The 17,949-nt window shown below is 30.8% G+C and overlaps 1 protein-coding gene across 1 annotated transcript in view; it reads right to left on the reverse strand.

Annotated features, from left to right (window-relative positions):
• The window catches only part of LOC148304071 (rap guanine nucleotide exchange factor 4-like), a 92,512-nt gene that overhangs the window by 28,405 nt on the left and 46,158 nt on the right, over nt 1-17,949 (reverse strand). The gene's annotated exons all lie outside the window — the stretch shown is intronic.

A 17,949-nucleotide genomic window follows, 5' to 3' on the forward strand; every position in this document is an offset into this window, starting at 1 on the left:
ATGCTGATAATCGCGTAATTTTGTAACAGCGTCGTACGATTTTTATTCATACAGGTAGCGAAATTGCTATAAGGCAACAGAAAAAAAACACATAAAACAGAAAACATTCGCAACATAAACGTAGCTATTCATATATTGATACGTAGTATCAATTTATTGATACTTAATATCAAAACATAAATATCTCCTATGTGAACAAACCCAGCGCTGTAAATAAAAATTTGGACACACTTAAAGTATTGTTGTATTTCTCATATTATCAGAATATATTACTTTTTTTTAAATTTATTTATGGTTCACAAACAATGAAAAACATATTACACGAAATGAAATAAATTTTTATTTACTATCATACATTTATACAATCAAATAATATCAAATATGAATGAATTATTTTCAATTTACCTTTTACGTTGTAAAATACCACTATTTCTTCTACCTATTCTACCGTATACGATATTTGAAAATGATGCGGAATGCATCGAAATACGTATCGTGATAGATTTTAAGAAATAACGGTATTTACCAAGTAAAACGTTAATTAAAAAAGGATAGATATTACCACAATGTGACTGCCGAGTTAATTTATTAAAAAAAAACATCAATTTAATCTTGATAAATAAGGATAACTTATTCTTTAGTGAAATACAACTTAGAGATAGTGATTTAAGATGTGTACACACTAAAACTACCGTGGTTAAATTAATATTTTTTATATATTTGTTTATTATTACTTTTAACAATACATGTTTTATTTTTTATGAACGTCTCACTAGGCAAAACACGTGACAAGACGTTCATGTACATTATTCAAAAATAAATTAAAATTATAAATATTACATTTTAAAATAGAGTTATATTAAGAAAAAATTGCAGTTTAGTATAATGAGAAATTGACAAGTATGCAATATAAGTATGATTAGCTGATATTATGGTTATTAAAAGCATCGTTAACTTTGTGGTATGGTAAAAAAACACTTTCATTTTCATTCATCGTTCACTTTGTGTAATACTACTTTAAAAGCACTATTATTACATCTAAGGTGCCGTAATAATAACAATTTTTCTAAATTTTCTAATCACCTTATATCTGAAGACCATAATTTTAATAAATCAACAAGGTATACAAATTTTACATGTAAATAAAACTGGTCTTCGTTTAGATAATCCAGAAATATGTAAAGCGATTAATAAATACTTACCCATAATAAATAACCAATTAAATTTAACAAGTCCACTTTTAAAAATATTGCCAATGAGATTCATTTGTCTTCTCTCTCTTTAAAATTTTAGTCTTGTATTAATGTCAGATTGTAACAATTTCACTTTAGTCTACATTTGACCTGATGATGGAATGATTATTCCGAAACCGGTTGTCAAGAAGTAGTGTTTTCTTAAGTGGTATTACACAAAGTGGACGATGAATGATAAGGAGAGTACTATTACATCATATAATGTAACCGTATGTACGTAAATGTTACGAAATTGTGTGCGTTTAATAAAATTTCATGAAACTGTGTTTTACTCACTCGTGCTACCCTTTACTGTCAAGTATCTGGTCAAAACATTCGGTCGTAAATATATTGTAAAAGCATTACCGAAATGAGGCAATATCCAAATGTAATCCAAATGCAAATGTATATCCAAATACTTGTTCACAAATCTGCATTATCTCCAATTATAGAAGTATTTTTTTGTATTTTATTTATTAGACATCTCAACATATATAAAGAAGAATAAAGAAGTCTGGGGTTACGGGGCTTACGACCGTCAAAGGCTGGTTTAAGTTATCACTTTACACACGTGTATCATTCGCCAATTCTACCCAGGATTGACATTCACACTACTCAAATTCTTGGAACTTCTAAATATATTGTTTTAATTTCGAAACATCATGCTTCAACTCATTAGAATGTCACTAGAGACATCAATGGAGAAAAGCTTTTTTCATCTCACCACATATCGCTCACTCCTTTCAAGAACGTCATAAATCAAAAAACTTGATTTTTCAGGAGTTTTCAAAGTCTAAAAATATCAATTATCAAACTACTTATTGAACTTTTTACTGCGCAAAAAATCTTTTTAGGTTAAACCTGAAGGTTTTTTCTCCATTTGAAAAATATAATAATAAAACCCTTATCCGCACCCCAATGGTGCATAGGGCACTGCATCATATAAACGCAGTGTTATCTTGATCGTTTACACATGAAGGAAAGGTGATCAGCCCTCCGCTTCAGGTACCAGTCCAGGGTAATATTGAATAAATATTACAGTGAAAAAATCACTTATATTTATTTTACCCCCCTTGGGAATCGAACCTGGGACCTCCAGAACGGTAGCCGAGCGTGCTGACCATTACACTACGGAGGCGGACAGATATTAGACACAGATATTAGAGACAGGAAAAATATTAAGTACTTTTGTTCAAAAAAAATAATAAAACAATACCTTTTCTTCAAAATGCAAAAACAACACTTTCTGCCCTGTAGCGGGTAAACATTAAGTTAAAAATATGCCGCTTTTGCTGGGATATAGTACTCATTCTGGGCATTCCGAAAACACGCACAACTGAAAATTGACGATTTTCGATTTATGACGTTCCTGAAAAGAGTGAGCGATATGTCTCTTCTTCATCTAGGTTGAGATGTCAAAAATTAATATTGATGATGCCTGATAATCGCGTTATTTTGTAACAGCGTCGTACGCTTTATTCATACAAGTAGCGAAATTGCGGAGGGTATCACCACAACATTTTGTAACAACAAAAATAATCCAAAGATTGAGCTAAAAATAATCTTATATACAAATAAAGGGTCTCAGCTAAATAAAAGCTTTTCTCATACCAACATAGATGACTGTTGGGAACTCATGTGCACTATCACATGAGATTGATCTATATAACATTTCTAGGAGTTCCGAGAATTTAAGTCGTGTAGTTGTCAATCATGGGTGGAATGGTGAATTTTACACGTATGTTAAGTGATCACTTAAACCAGCCAATGACGGTCGTAAGCCCTGTAAATACCCAGACGTCCAAAATCTTCTTCATCTATGTTTTTTTTATTTCCTTTAGTGTTTGTACCCTGCTCAGAAATACAAGGTAAATTACAAATATTTTTTTACATATTTACCACAGTGTTTTCAAAGACATTGTATGAAAAAAAAAAGGTAAGACAGTGTCTTCATCTATATTGAGATGTCTAAAATACTGTGAAACACCATGATGTCATAACTAATGTAATCTCGTAATTTCATAATATATAGATAGGTATTTTGACGTGTAAATGTGATAAAATTAATGTGATTTTAATGTTTAGTTGATGTACAAGTTGATGTGACATTTAGACACATACATGAACACGTCGAATAACATCATAATAGTATATTCTTGGTATAATCAAAACAGACGTCGTTCAACTATTGATTGACAGACATTCAACGTACGACAGTGTATAATAATAACTTGAATTATATTATTTGTAGATTTGTTGTGGAATAACACGATCATTTCAAAATAAAAATTAAACACTTGTATACATAATACCACATTTTTTTATACTATTAATGTAAACTCGACTAGTTGTGAGTACTAAGTAAAAAAATAAACAGTTTGTATTATCACTTGTTAATGAGTACATTCATAGTTCTCGAAACTAGTCGTGTTTATACAGATAAACTTTAAAAAAGTGTCATTAATTGATTCGGCGGTCACTTTGTGGTAAAATCTATGCACTTTTAATTAATGTTTTACTTAGTGTTTTAATTAATGTTTTACTTGGGTGTTTGAAAATGATGCGGAATGCATCGAAACACGTGTCACAGTAGATTTTAAGAAATAGTGGTATTTACTAAGTAAAACATTAGTTAATAATATAATAATAAAACCCTTATCCGCACCCCAATGGTGCATAGGGCACTGTGTCATATTAACGCAGTGTTATCTTAATCGTTTACACATGAGGGAAAGGTGATCAGCCCTCCGCTTCAGGTACCAGTCCATGGTAATATTGAATAAATATTACAGTGAAAAAATCACCAATATTTATTTTACCCCCTTGGGAATCGAACCCGGGACCTCCAGAACGGTAGCCGAGCGTGCTGACCATTACACTACGGAGGCGGACGAAAGTAAAACATTAGTTAAAAAAATTAAAGTGGTTTGATACGAATGTTCTTTTTTTATACTTGAAATATATTTAACTAAATCGTATCAGGTAAAATTAACGCGTTATGGTCAAGCGTGCTGAATATAAATGTGATTGTTTTTATGCTATCAATCTTGAAATAAGGATTCGACATGAAAATGGCTATCTTCATAAATACTGTGATAATTCTTCTTCACCTTGGTTTAATTCTTGGCAAAGGTAAGTATTTTAAATTTTATACTGTCGGGTATAAACGATTATTTTATTTACAAACAAGTGCCTACCCATATATGTACCTATAGCATGGTATTTCAATTCAGTAGAGTTCAGGGTGGCGTTTACTGTAATAAATGATACGACGTGTTCTGTTTATAACAGTGAAAAGTGTATTTACAATTATCTGGTCAAATTATAAGCTTAAATAATAAAAATGAAAATGATATTTTCTGGCGTTTCTCATGTGTGTGATTATTATAATCCAGGATTCGGACCTCACATACTAATAAAAGAGTTTCTGCTCAATAAAAAGCTTATTTTCATCTCACCAATAGATATATCTAGTGAAGTTCTAGTGATTCAAGAACAATGTTTTTAAAATAGTTCATATACAAGTATATAGAACTTCCAAGAATTTAAGTAGTGTAGTTGTCAATAATGGTGGAATTGGTGAATGTTACACGTGTGTAAAGTAATCACTTAAACCAGCCTATAACGGTCGTCAGCCCCGTAAATGCCTAGACTTCCATATTCTTCGTCATCTTTGATGAGATGTCAAAAAATAATATAAAAGTGTATTTAATACAGTTAATTAAAATTAAATCAAAATTTTAAGCAAACGTATTAGATACTGCTTATCATCACCAGGTATACTATTATAAATATCATGTTCTAAGATAGGCAGCATTTATTTATTTTTCTAAAATAGGGTGGCTAAAAAAAATCATCAAGGTGGGAATGATAATGAAGAGGATTTATTTTAATTTAAAATAACTAATAAAAACGTAAACTGAAAAAATAGAATCTAGTTGAATGGTTAACAAAATTTGTTAAAAAAATATATTGCAAATACGACATTTGTTATCGATCCAATATTTGTTATCGTTTTTTGGACAATGGTGATGATAATAATTTTAAAATTTTATGTTTAGGAGAACGCCATGGAAGGATTATCGGCGGTGGTGTCGTTGAAATAACAGATGCGCCCTTTATTGTAAGTATATTTTAACATTGCACTAATTTATAGAAAAATGAGCTTTCAAAAGCATTTCAATTAATTCAATACTGATTTTTCATTTCAGAACAACCCATTTAAGCATTATATTAATGTGAAGTACATATATATATATGTGAAGCACACGTCCGCTTCCGTAGTGTAGTGGTCAGCACGCTCGGCTACCGTACTGGAGGACCCAGGTTCGATTCCCAGGGGGGGTCAAATATATTGAAGTGATTTTTTTCACTCTAAGATTTATTCAATATTACTCTGGACTGGTACCTGAAGCGGAGGATTGATCACCTTTCATTCATGTCACCGATCAAGATAATACTGCGTATGATGCAGTGCCCTATGCACCATCGGGTGCGGATAAGGGTTTTGAAATGACCTTATATAGCTGGAGGGAATGGAAAACGAAAGAATGGTTATTTCATTAGTGTAATTGTCAATCATGGGTAGAATTGGTGTTTGTTACACGTGTGTATCACTTAAACCAGCCCATGACGGTCGTAAGCCCTTTAAAGCCCAGAAACCATATTCTTCTTCATCTGATTTGAGATTTTTATTGACAGCTGTCCCACCGCATTCCCAGATCTGATACAGAAACATCTAGGCCTCCTGACAGACCTTCTCTTGCAAAGCAATAGTTTTATGAACTAAGTTTCGAAATTTACAGAAAATATGAAACAAAATTGTATCATGATTTGTATCTATCTGATTTGAGATGTCAAAAATCTTCTTCAAACCCTTATCCGTACCCCAATGGTGCAAAGGGCACTGTTATCTTGATCGTTAACACATGAAGGAAAGGCAATCAGCCCTCCGCTTCATGTACCAGTCCAGAGTAATATTGAATAAATATTAGAATGAAAAAATCACTCATATTTATTTGATCTCCACAACGGTAGCCGAGCGTGCTGGCCATTACACTATGGAGGCGGACAGAATTAAAATTAATTAATCTTGTGCCTATTTATTATACCTGTTTATTGTTTTTATATTTTGCCATGTATTAGTATTAGTTTTGGTTATTGAAAAAAAATACTTTTTTGTAACTTTATTATTTGTGTTCCAGTCTTGTTAACCTAAATCTCATGTCCCAAAATGAGAAATAGAAATTACTCATCGGGAATATTATATGTATATCGTAGTCGTAAAGGAGAGAGTGACCAACTACCAAAACGTAAAATGCTCAGGAGGGCCATTTGAGTCACTTTTGCTTGGCAAGAAAATAAACACCAATGCAGTTAGTCATTTTTAACAAGTCAATATATTATCCTTCCAAATTTAAAATCCTTTGGGATTTTTTCAGGGCAATATTAAGCTAGTAAGATATCAAATAGTCAAAGATCACGTTTTTGTAAAACAATGCACTTGGTCACTTTCTCCTGTAATACTACGGTATGTAACTTATGTATGTAATATGTTTTAAAATATTGAAAGCTGTCCCACCGCATGCCCAGATCTGACACAGAAGCATCTAGGCTTCCTGACAGATCTGCTCTTGCTAAGCATTTTTTTAACTTTGTTGCGAAATTTATTGAAACTGTGAAACAAATATAAAATTGTATCCCGATTTTACTGTGAATTTACATTTAAAAGCTTTCAATATACCTGTCACTGCCTATCTAAATAAATACAAGATTGTAAGTCCATCACCAAATTTTCTAGAAGTACCCCAGTGTAGGCAGTGATTAGTGTTTAGTTCAATTAGTCAGCTAGACGTTGGCCGGTACACAGACGCCCACAACCCCGACCAGCACAGCAGACAGACACGGAACAGTGTAAAGACACTTACAGAAAATATGTTTTGAAATAAATAAATATATAAAAATAATGTTTAAAATACGTAGACATTAAATTTAATTTCAGGTGGCTCTGGAATACACCAGCCGCCACATTTGCGGTGGGGCCATCATGTCTGAAGAGTGGGTGGTCACCGCCGCCCACTGCTTCGGTCTGAGGGGCTTCTACAGGGACAGGGCGGTTGTCAGGGCAGGCAGTGGCTCGCGAGGCATGGGCGGGACAGAGCACACCGTCAAGAGAGTGCTCAAACACCCAGATTTCCAATTCCAACTTGTGGATAATGATGTCGCTATGATGCAGGTCAGCCAATTATTTAAAAAAATATATAATTGATTTTTTTTAATTGAGTAAAAAAATGTGGGAGTAGAACGTGTCGTGTTGTGGTCCAGTGGTTAGTGTCGCGGACTCTTGAGTCAAGAGTTCTTGGTTCGAACCCACTCTTCCACAATTTGATACCTTTTTTTAATAATCAGCACGCTAACAGGAAACGTATGAAATTGATTTTTTTTTGTGTAAATGATAAAAAACACAAATACTTCTCTTTTATTAAAAAGAAAAAAGGACACTCTATATAGTTCCGAGCATTTTTAATTTGTTGCCGATGGAGGTAAGAGGTCAAAATAAAATAAGGAACAAAGGAAAAATAAAGGAGTGGGTAAATGATCAAGAGTTAATACTATGAAAATTGTAAAATGGTTTTAATTTTTTTCTTTTTTTCATGTGTATATTATGTAAAAATATGTAAAAATAAGATAAAACGCGACAAGAACTCCACCGACAAGACACATAAAGTAGTATGTATTTATATGTTTGTATGTATTTATATGTATTACATATATATAAGTAATTAACGAAGAAATTATACAATAAAAAAAATTACTTGAGATCAAACATCTCAATGCAATAAGTAGCCACTCCAGACTGACTATAATTTTGCTGTCATAGTATCAAATTTAGTTGAGTGCATTCTACCGTTTGCGCATTCGCTATTATACCGGTCTAAAACCTCCTAGTGCAGAAATGGCTAGCCTTTTATAGCCTGTCAAAAAACTATTTTTTTCCATATAAAAATATGTCGCGTGCAACATGTCATAGAAATAAAACTGCATGAAATGTTTGTGCAACTTCAGATTTTTAATATAAACAAAGCATAAATACACCGAAAAAATAGGTAATTAAACACTTTTAAATGGCGAAATAAAATAAATAAATAAAAATAGGCTTAATGAAAAAAAAGTAGAACCCTTATAACTTCATTATTAGTGAGATGGCAATTTTTATATCAGGTTCATAGCTGTTAGCTTTCAATAGAATACAGGCAGTAGTACTTTCGTCTGTAAGTCTTCTTCTAATGTCTGATTTCATAAAGTTCATTAAAGAAAACCGGAAAGTCGTCGAAAAAAATATTGAAATACTCATTGCTATTTTTTAAGACAAAAAAAGCCGGATGACTATTGAATATTTATGACTATTTAAATATCTTTTGAAAAAAAAAACTTTTTCTAAAACTTTATTGAGTTTGTTTGTATAATAATTTTTTTCACATTTTCGTAAAATCGACCACTACGATTGTAATATTTGTACATAGTGTCTCAGAGTTGAGTTCGTATAGTATGTAAAAATGTTTTTTTATAGAAAAATATGTTCCATGTTCCGATGACTTTAAAGCTTATTTCGAACCATTGATTATATTATTTATTTATATTATATAATTTACATTAAAGGCTTTGAATCAAAAGTTTGGAAGCCACAGATTTAAGGCAATAAATATGTTACTTGACATTTTTATCAAACTCAAGTAATAATTTGTAAAACTGGACAGTGTGATATTTTAGCTTTGACCATTAAAAATATGTATTGATTGAAACAAACCTCAAAGGATAACACATTTTAAAAATAAACTTTTGTTAAAATTTAATCTCAGCCAAACATGGTGGCATGGAAAAACACATTTTTAACCAATTGTTAGGGTTGCCATTGTGTTATTTATTCCTCCGATTATATTCCAAAGAAGGGAAATAAACAACAATGAAAAATAAAATTCGAGAGATCAACTGAAATAAAAATAAGAAAAAAATAAACTTTGGCGTTCACTAGACACTCGGTGAAATACAATCTTGTTCTTGAAAAAAGCCAATAGAATTTTAATTAATTGAATTGACATTTATTTTATGAGTTTTTATCATTAACTTTGATTAATTTTGTTGATTTCATCAATTGATTCGGCAATCACTTTGTAGTAAAATCTATTCATGTTTAATTAAAGTTTTACTTAGTGACTACCACTATTTCTTAAAATGTACTTTGACACGTGTTTCGATGCATTCCGCATCATTTTCAAACACGGTATTGGAAAATGATGCGGAATGCATCGAAACACGTGTCAGAGTAGATTTAAAGAAATAGTGGTACGTACTAAGTAAAACTTAATATAACTAAAAATAATTTTATTGACATTGACTTCGTAGAATTCTATAATCTATTATTGATATAATAATATAAATAAAAAATTATTTATGTTTTATTGAATTGTTTATATTTGTAATAGTTGTCTTGCGAAGAAAAACGTGAAAAGAAAAATGTGGTCGATGATTTGTCATTGTTTTATCTTCATCGCGACGAAAATATGTCTCGGATTTTATTTAACTAAATGTACCTAATCGTATGCTACGCTATAAAAAATCACTAACTAAATGATTTAGAAGTAAATATTGCTCCACCTTCTTTTTACGCCGTACGTATGATACTGAAAATCAAACGACGCGCCGACATAATTGCCGACATCCGGTGTTGAAAGAAACAGTGTAGGGGTGCGTGTTTGACAAATAAATAAAAACATTATATATTTTTAAAATAGTTATGCAATATATGCATTATATTTGTATCAATTTACTGCATTTAATGTTTTTAAACGTTGACACGGAAAATCCATATTTTTTAATAATATCATACCTTTAAACAACATACTTTTCTTGGAAACAAAATTATTTTAATGTGCTTTGTCAGCATTTTTGTGACTTCAGTTTTTCTAATACCACAGCTAATTGTACGATGTATATGATCGATAATTCTAAATTTCGATATATAACTCATTGAAGAAAAAAAAATTATATGAAAAAAAATGCAAAAAACATACTGTCCAAAATGTCTGACCGTAGATTAACAAATAAACAAAAAGCAAAGAAATAAATAAAGAAATATCAAACGCATGATCATTTTAATTAAAGCATTAATATAACTTCCAAAATTTGAATAGGGTAGCTGTAAATCATGGGTAGTATGATATATTTTAAGGGTGGATACTGTGATCACTTAAACGGGTCTATGACATTAATTAAAGTTTTCCGTATTTTTTTACATTTTTGAATATCAAAAAAATCTTGAGCATATTTTAATTTACAACATTTTGATTGTGTCCAAATACTTGTTCACGAAATCAGGATTATCTCCAATTACAGGAGTTATTTTCATATAATTTTTTTTACAACTCATCCAAGATGAAGAAGAATATGTAAGTCTGGGTATTTACGGGGCTGACAACCATCATAACCTGGTTTAAGTGATTACTTTATTTTATCAAAGATGAAGAAAATTAAATAAAATTATCTGGTCAAATTATAAGCTTAAATAATAAAAATGAAAATGATATTTTCTGGAATTTCTCATGTGTGTGATAATAATCCATGATTCGAACCTCACATACTTATTAAAGAGTTTCTGCTCGATAAAAAGCTTCTTTTCATCTCACCAGAGATGTCTCTAGTGAAGCTCTAGTGATTCAAGAATAATGTTTTGAAATTGGTTCGTATAATATATATATAAATTCCAACAATTTGAGTAGTGTGGTTGTCGATAATGGGTAGAATTGGTGAATGCTACACGTGTGTAAAGTGATCACTTAAACCAGCCTATGACGGTCGTTAGCCCCGTAAATGCCCAAACTTCCATATTCTTCTTCATCTTTGATGAGATGTCAAAAATATCATTTTAATTTGTTTGATTATTATTATTGCTTACAGTTACATCCCTTATTAATATACTCCCCGAAAATCCAGCCAATTTCTCTCCCTCAATTGAAACCACTTACGACGCCACAGGCTGGAGATCTGATGACGGTATATGGGTGGGGATTAACCAAGGTGAGTAAAATAAAGATGTGAATGGTGTAATTTTTACACTAGATGTTTTTTCCACACCCAATCAAGATCTTTATAAAATTGGAGTCTTTTCTTTTCCTTCCAGGTGGCAATAAGTTAAAGATAACGAGGGAAACTGTATCACTCAATTTAGCTTTGTTTTTCTTGTTTTTTTCTTTTCTCTCTCTTTTAAACCACTATATATATATTTATATATATATATATATATATATATATATATATATATATATATATATATATATATATATATATATATATATATATATATATATATATATATATATATATATATATATATATATATATATATATATATATATATATATATATATATATATATATATATATATATAATATATATATATATATATATATATATATATATATATATATATATATATATATATATATATATATATGTATATATATATATATATATATATATATATATATATATATATATATATATATATATATTATATATTATATATATATATATATATATATATATATATATATATATAAATATATAAATATATATATATATATATATATATATATATAAATATATAAATATATATGTATATATATATATATATATATATATATATATATATATATATATATATATATATATATATATATATATATATATATATATATATATATATATATATTATATGTATATGAATTCAGAGGTTGCAATATTGAGGGAATATTTCGGATGCTGCAAGCCTTCAAAATCAAGCTCCCTGATTTTTCTCTGCGTGATTTATGCCGCGTGTGGCCCAGCATTGTCGTGCTGCAAAAACGCCCCTTTATAATTTATTTAAATTATTTGGGTTATTATTATTTATGAGTTCGTGTGACAACCTTTTAATGTAATAAAATACGACAAAAGAAAACGGAAACGACGTGTCGCTATTTTTCAGGAAACGGGCGAGCCTTCACAGCATCTCCGTTCCGTTTCTCTGCCAGTGTTCCCACAGGACGAATGCACAGGGCTTTATAGATCTAGAGTCAACGTTACAGACCAGATGCTGTGTGTTGGCTACCGAGAAGGGGGCAGAGATGCTTGCGTGGTAATATATACTTTCTATTCGATACAGAAGCCAGCCATCGAAATATAAAACTGCCGGATATATTAACAGGAAAAAATAAAATAAAATGAACAAACAATGTTTTTAACCACTTTTATTTGTGGTATTATTTCTCTAACAGGTTGTGTTTCACCTTGTCTTGTTTAAGGATAGATACAAGTGGTTTAAACAAATTTTGAATCTAATTTATATTTGAAGCAATAACTTTGTTATTTTCCGTTTTATAATTAATGTATAAGGTTGTTTTAAAATCACTATAAATATTTTATTATAACTTAATTATAATGTCTACCGGTTTTGAAGCTAACCGCTTTTTTTTCGTGTCTGATTAACGCTCAAACACTATCTACTTCGATCAGGGATATTGAGTGATTGGAAATATATTTACTAACGGACTTTTAGAAAAATCGTTCACTTGTGTATAGGACTGACATTAGATTACTTAGAAATATTAGAAATTAAAAAAGCAATAAATAATAATTTACAACTAATAAATACACCTGCAGACCAACCCCCTAAAATGGAGGCTTTGCGTAAAAATATATGATATTAAAAATTAAATTGGTATAATTAACAATTACCGATAATCACTTATGTTTTCAGTTGGATTCTGGGGGACCCCTCGTATGGGGCGGTTTCCTACACGGCCTAGTATCATGGGGTTGGGGGTGCGCCCGCCCGCTGAAGCCTGGAGTGTACACTCGCCTCGCCGCCCCTCCACTCAGGAAATGGATTCTGGACACCGTCTTTATGAATACAACCATTCTCGATCTTATAACGCCAATATAATTCATACAAAATTGTTTGAAACTTTGTACATAAAAAAAAGTTTAAATATTTTCCTTTTATTCAATTTTAAAAACGTTTAGTGCCTTTTACAAAGTTCATATAAATATGCACAATATCAATAAAGAATACACTAATAAAAATCATAATTCTCGATCTTATAACGCTAGTATAATTCATAACGGGTGTTTTTTTAAGAGATTGAAAACTTTAAATAATAATACAAGACAGATATATTGTTGGATTGATTTTTTTATTTTTATAATCTGGTAGATAATTTCATGGCATTTATTTTTTAAATATCATTTCCGGCATATATTTGCCGTGGCCATGAGTTACATAGTCCATTCAATCAGTCAATTTTTTCAATACTTTTTACGATAAATCTGGCCGTATGGCGTCAATGGTGGCTTAAATAAAGGCTGTTGGGTAATATATCCAAAATAAACAAGGTTTGTTGGATTGAATTCTACATTTATTTATGTAAATGTTTATACGTGACGCGTTTCGTCTTCTTAGGACGTTATCAAACACTGACTTAAAATATTTACAAAATGTCCTTATATACTAACAATAATTGCTATTATTAGGTCTAGGAGTACATATAATGGTGGGCATGTATGTACATTATTCCACCGAAATACCCACGATTTTGGATATATTACCCAACAATTCAATATGGAATTCTACCAACTGTCTGCAGTTACAATAAATAAATTAAATACAGGCTTCCAATGCTTCAAGAGTAGCTGGTTTGTCAGCATAAACCAATGACTTATCATAGCCCCATGGAAAGTAATCGAGAGGCGTTAAGTCGCACGAACGAGGAGGCCAGTTAACAGGGCCACTTATGGAAATGAAATTGTCACCAAATTGATGTATGGCAAGTTGCACCAAATGTTGTTGGAACATTTGGTGCAACTTGCCATCTTGTTGGAACCAAATGTCGTTGACGTTTAGTTGATTAATTTTTGGAAATAAAATATCAGTCAGCATGGCTTGATGGCGCTTGCCGTTCACTAAACGGCAGTTCCTTCCTTATTTCGAAAGAAATTAGTACCGATGAGCCACCAGCGTGTAAACCGCACCAAACAGTCAATTTTAATGGATGTAATGGTGATTCATTAATGGCTGGAGGATTGCTTTTTGTATTGTAACGGTAATTTTGCATATTGACGAAGCCATTTAACCAGAAATGAGATTAACCATTAAACATAATTCTTCAGTAAAAATACTCTGTGATCTTGGCGGACAGATTAATTTTTTCAAATTAAATTTCCATAATATGAAAACGTTGTTCTGGCGTTAAACGATTCATGATAAATTGCCAAACCTTAGTGAACAGAAATGTCAACACAATTTGACATTCTCAACTGTCAAACCATAGACTACAACCATCGAAACTTCTCATGCAGCTAAAAAAACACCCTCTATAAGATTGTTTGAAACTTTGTCACTTTGGTTAATATTTGTGAAGATGAATTTTATTATGAAGAAGAACCTCAAATTACAAAGTTGAACACAAAAAAATGTTTAACATTTTATTTTATTTTATTTTATTTTTAAAACGACCAGCGGCTTTTATAAAGTTAATATAAATATGTACAATATCAATAAAGAATACAGTAATAAAAATCATCACTATCAACGAGTAGCGAGAGAGAGTGAAACGCAACGTTTAAATATAATCATTGGATGGATAAGAAATGCTAAGAAAGTACAGACTTCAAGGTGGGTTTTTATTTTTCTGGTCCGACTTTTGGACGTTGGATGCCTTCGGCTTGGTTCGTCGCGGCTTTAGTCGGTTCGGAACTTTTCGGATTTCTTCTACATGTGTATTGTTATCTCATATATATATATATACGAGTATACAGTATCTCCTCACCGAATTAGAACCACTTTTTTACACATTTTCTCGAATAAAATATTTGAAATAAATAATAAACCAAAAATAAAACATTTATAGATTGTCTTTTCTTCATAAGTACTTGACTCATTTAACATTAGCAGGATTTTTTTACAACTTATATTTAGTATTTCTGCCTTTTGATAATATGACTACCTCTATTCTTGCTGGCATACTGAAAACGCATCGCCCTATCCTTTTTTTCCTCTTCACTCGTCCATGTTTTTTCAATATTTTTTTAAAGACATTGAAGAGTGGGATTTGGGGATGAATAAACAACTTGTTTTAACATTCTCAATAGGGCTGAGGCCAGGAAAACTCTCAGGCTAAGGAATCATATATTTTTTTATTTAATTATGTTTTTTATCGACTGTGCCCGATGACAAGGTGTTTCATCCTTTGAAAGTATATGGACCTTCTTTTGGGTCAAATATATCATAGAATGGAAAAAATACCCCTTTCAGAACGTTTTAAAATGAACTTTCATTAATGTTTTCTTTAAAAAAAATTATAGTCCAGGCACTTGATTAATAATGCATGACTGAATCATTATTGCAGGTGAATATATTAATACTTTTACAAGGCAATCCTCATCATCTCGCTCACACTTTTCAAGAACGTCATAAATCAAAAATCGTCAATTTTCAGTTTTGCATGTTTTCAGAATGCTCAGAAAATGTACTATATCCCAGCAAAAGAGGCATATGTTTAACTTAATATTTACCCGCTACAGGGCAGAAAGTGTTGTTTTTGCATTTTGAAAGAGGTATGGTTTAATTATTACTTTAAATATATTAAATATTTTTCAAATGGAGAAAAAAACCCTTAGGTTTTACCTAAAAAGATCTATTACACAGTAAAAATTTCAATAAGTGGCTTGATATTTGTTTTTAATACATTCTATTATATTTTTAAACCTTAATACGTTCTCCTGAAAAATCAAGTTTTTTTTATTTATGACGTTCTTGAAAGGAGTGAGCGATATCTCTCTAATGGTCTTCTTCTAACAAATAGTCGGCTTTCCGCGACAACCGCTAGGCGAAACTCATCACTGAAAATCATCTAAGGAAGCAATATTCAATTGTAATTATCTGTGCTGACGTTTTACTTTAAAAAATACAAAAAAAAATGTATCTATGTACACATTTTATTGTATTTTTTTTTTCAAGTAAAACGTTAGCGCAGATAATTGAAATTGAATTTTGTTTCCTTAAGTGATTTTCAGTGATGCTTTTCAGCTTTACTTTTATTCCATATTAAATTGGCTTTATAGCCACCTTAGTGTAGTCACAGATATATCGCTCACTCCTTTCAAGAACGTCATAAATCAAAAATCGTCAATTTTCAGTTGTGCATGTTTTTGGAATGCCCAGAAAATGTACTATATTCCAGCAAAAGAGGCATATTTTTAACTTAATATTTACCCGCTACAGGGCAGAAATGGTTGTTTTTGCATTTTGAAGAAAAGCTATTGTTCAATTATGTTTATAAATATACTAAATATTTCTCAAATGGAGAAAAAACCTTCAGGTTTTACCTAAAAAGATCTGTTGCACACTAAAAAGTTCAATAAGTGGCTTGATATTTAATTTAAATGCAATTTATTTTATTCTCAAACTTTAAAAACGATCTCCTAAAAAATCAAGTTTTTTGATTTATGACGTTCTTGAAAGGAGTGAGCGATATGAATGCTCTCTTCATCCAAATTTTTGTTGTTGTTGTTGTTGTAAATTACTGGAGCACTACGACTTTTATTAGCTCTTTGGATAATTTTTCGATTCATTCTAGGCATTGTTTATCGTTTTCCACTACAATTTTGTCTATTATTTTTTGACATCTCATCAAAGATGAAGAAGAATATGGAAGTCTGGGCATTTACGGGTAAATTTAATTTGAAAATGGTATTTTCTGGCGTTTCCCATGTGTGTGATTATAATCCAGGATTCGGACCTCACATACTAATATAAGAGTTTCTGCTTAGTAAAAAGCTTCTTTACATCTCACCAATAGATGTCTCTAGTGAATTTCTAGTTATTCAAGAACAAGGTTTCTAAATTGGTTCATATATATTGAACTTCCGAGAATTTGAGTAATGTGGTTGTCAATAATGGGTAGAATTGGTGAATGTTACACGTGTGTAAAGTGATCACTTAAACCAGCCTATGACGGTCGTCAGCCCCGTAAATGCCCAAACTTCCATATTCTTCTTCATTTTTGATGAGATGTCAAAAAATAATATGAAAATAACTCCTGTAATTGGAGATAATCCAGATTTTTTGAACAAGTATTTGGACACACTCAAAATGTTACAATTTTATCTATTATTGCTCGTTGAGTGAAACTTTAATTTTATAATTAAAATGTAACATTGTTTTAAAATCACTAATAATACATTATGAAATGGAAAATCATATAGTTAGTGTTTCAAATATAATTTGTAACTTTTATTTTTTTAAATTGCGTTTCTGTCAACGTAACACATTCTTTTTCGGCAATTTGTCTGTTAGATAGAGTTTCCATATTTATCAACGCCGCGATACTGCAGTTCTTTTCGTAAGAAATGTCTTTACACCTTTCCATTTTAAAATAATCTCAAAAAACACTTTGATGTCACTAAATAATTGTTTCCGGGAGAATTCAAGAATAAAACACATTCAAACTATCGTAGAAAAAACGTGGACATTCTTTTATCAAACAATAGAACTAAAGTACTTGAAATCTCACTCTAGATTTTTTTGTAAATTGAGCGTTTATCTACCTGCCTTGTCCCGGAGTCGATTCCTAGAAAAAAGGCTTGAAAACCTTCCTGGTTGAAAGTAACAATCGAGTAGTT

This window comes from Brachycentrus maculatus, unplaced genomic scaffold (assembly GCF_059751285.1).
Source record: "Brachycentrus maculatus isolate JH-2025_06_01 unplaced genomic scaffold, ASM5975128v1 h1tg000334l, whole genome shotgun sequence".
NCBI classification, from domain to species: Eukaryota; Metazoa; Arthropoda; class Insecta; order Trichoptera; family Brachycentridae; genus Brachycentrus; species Brachycentrus maculatus.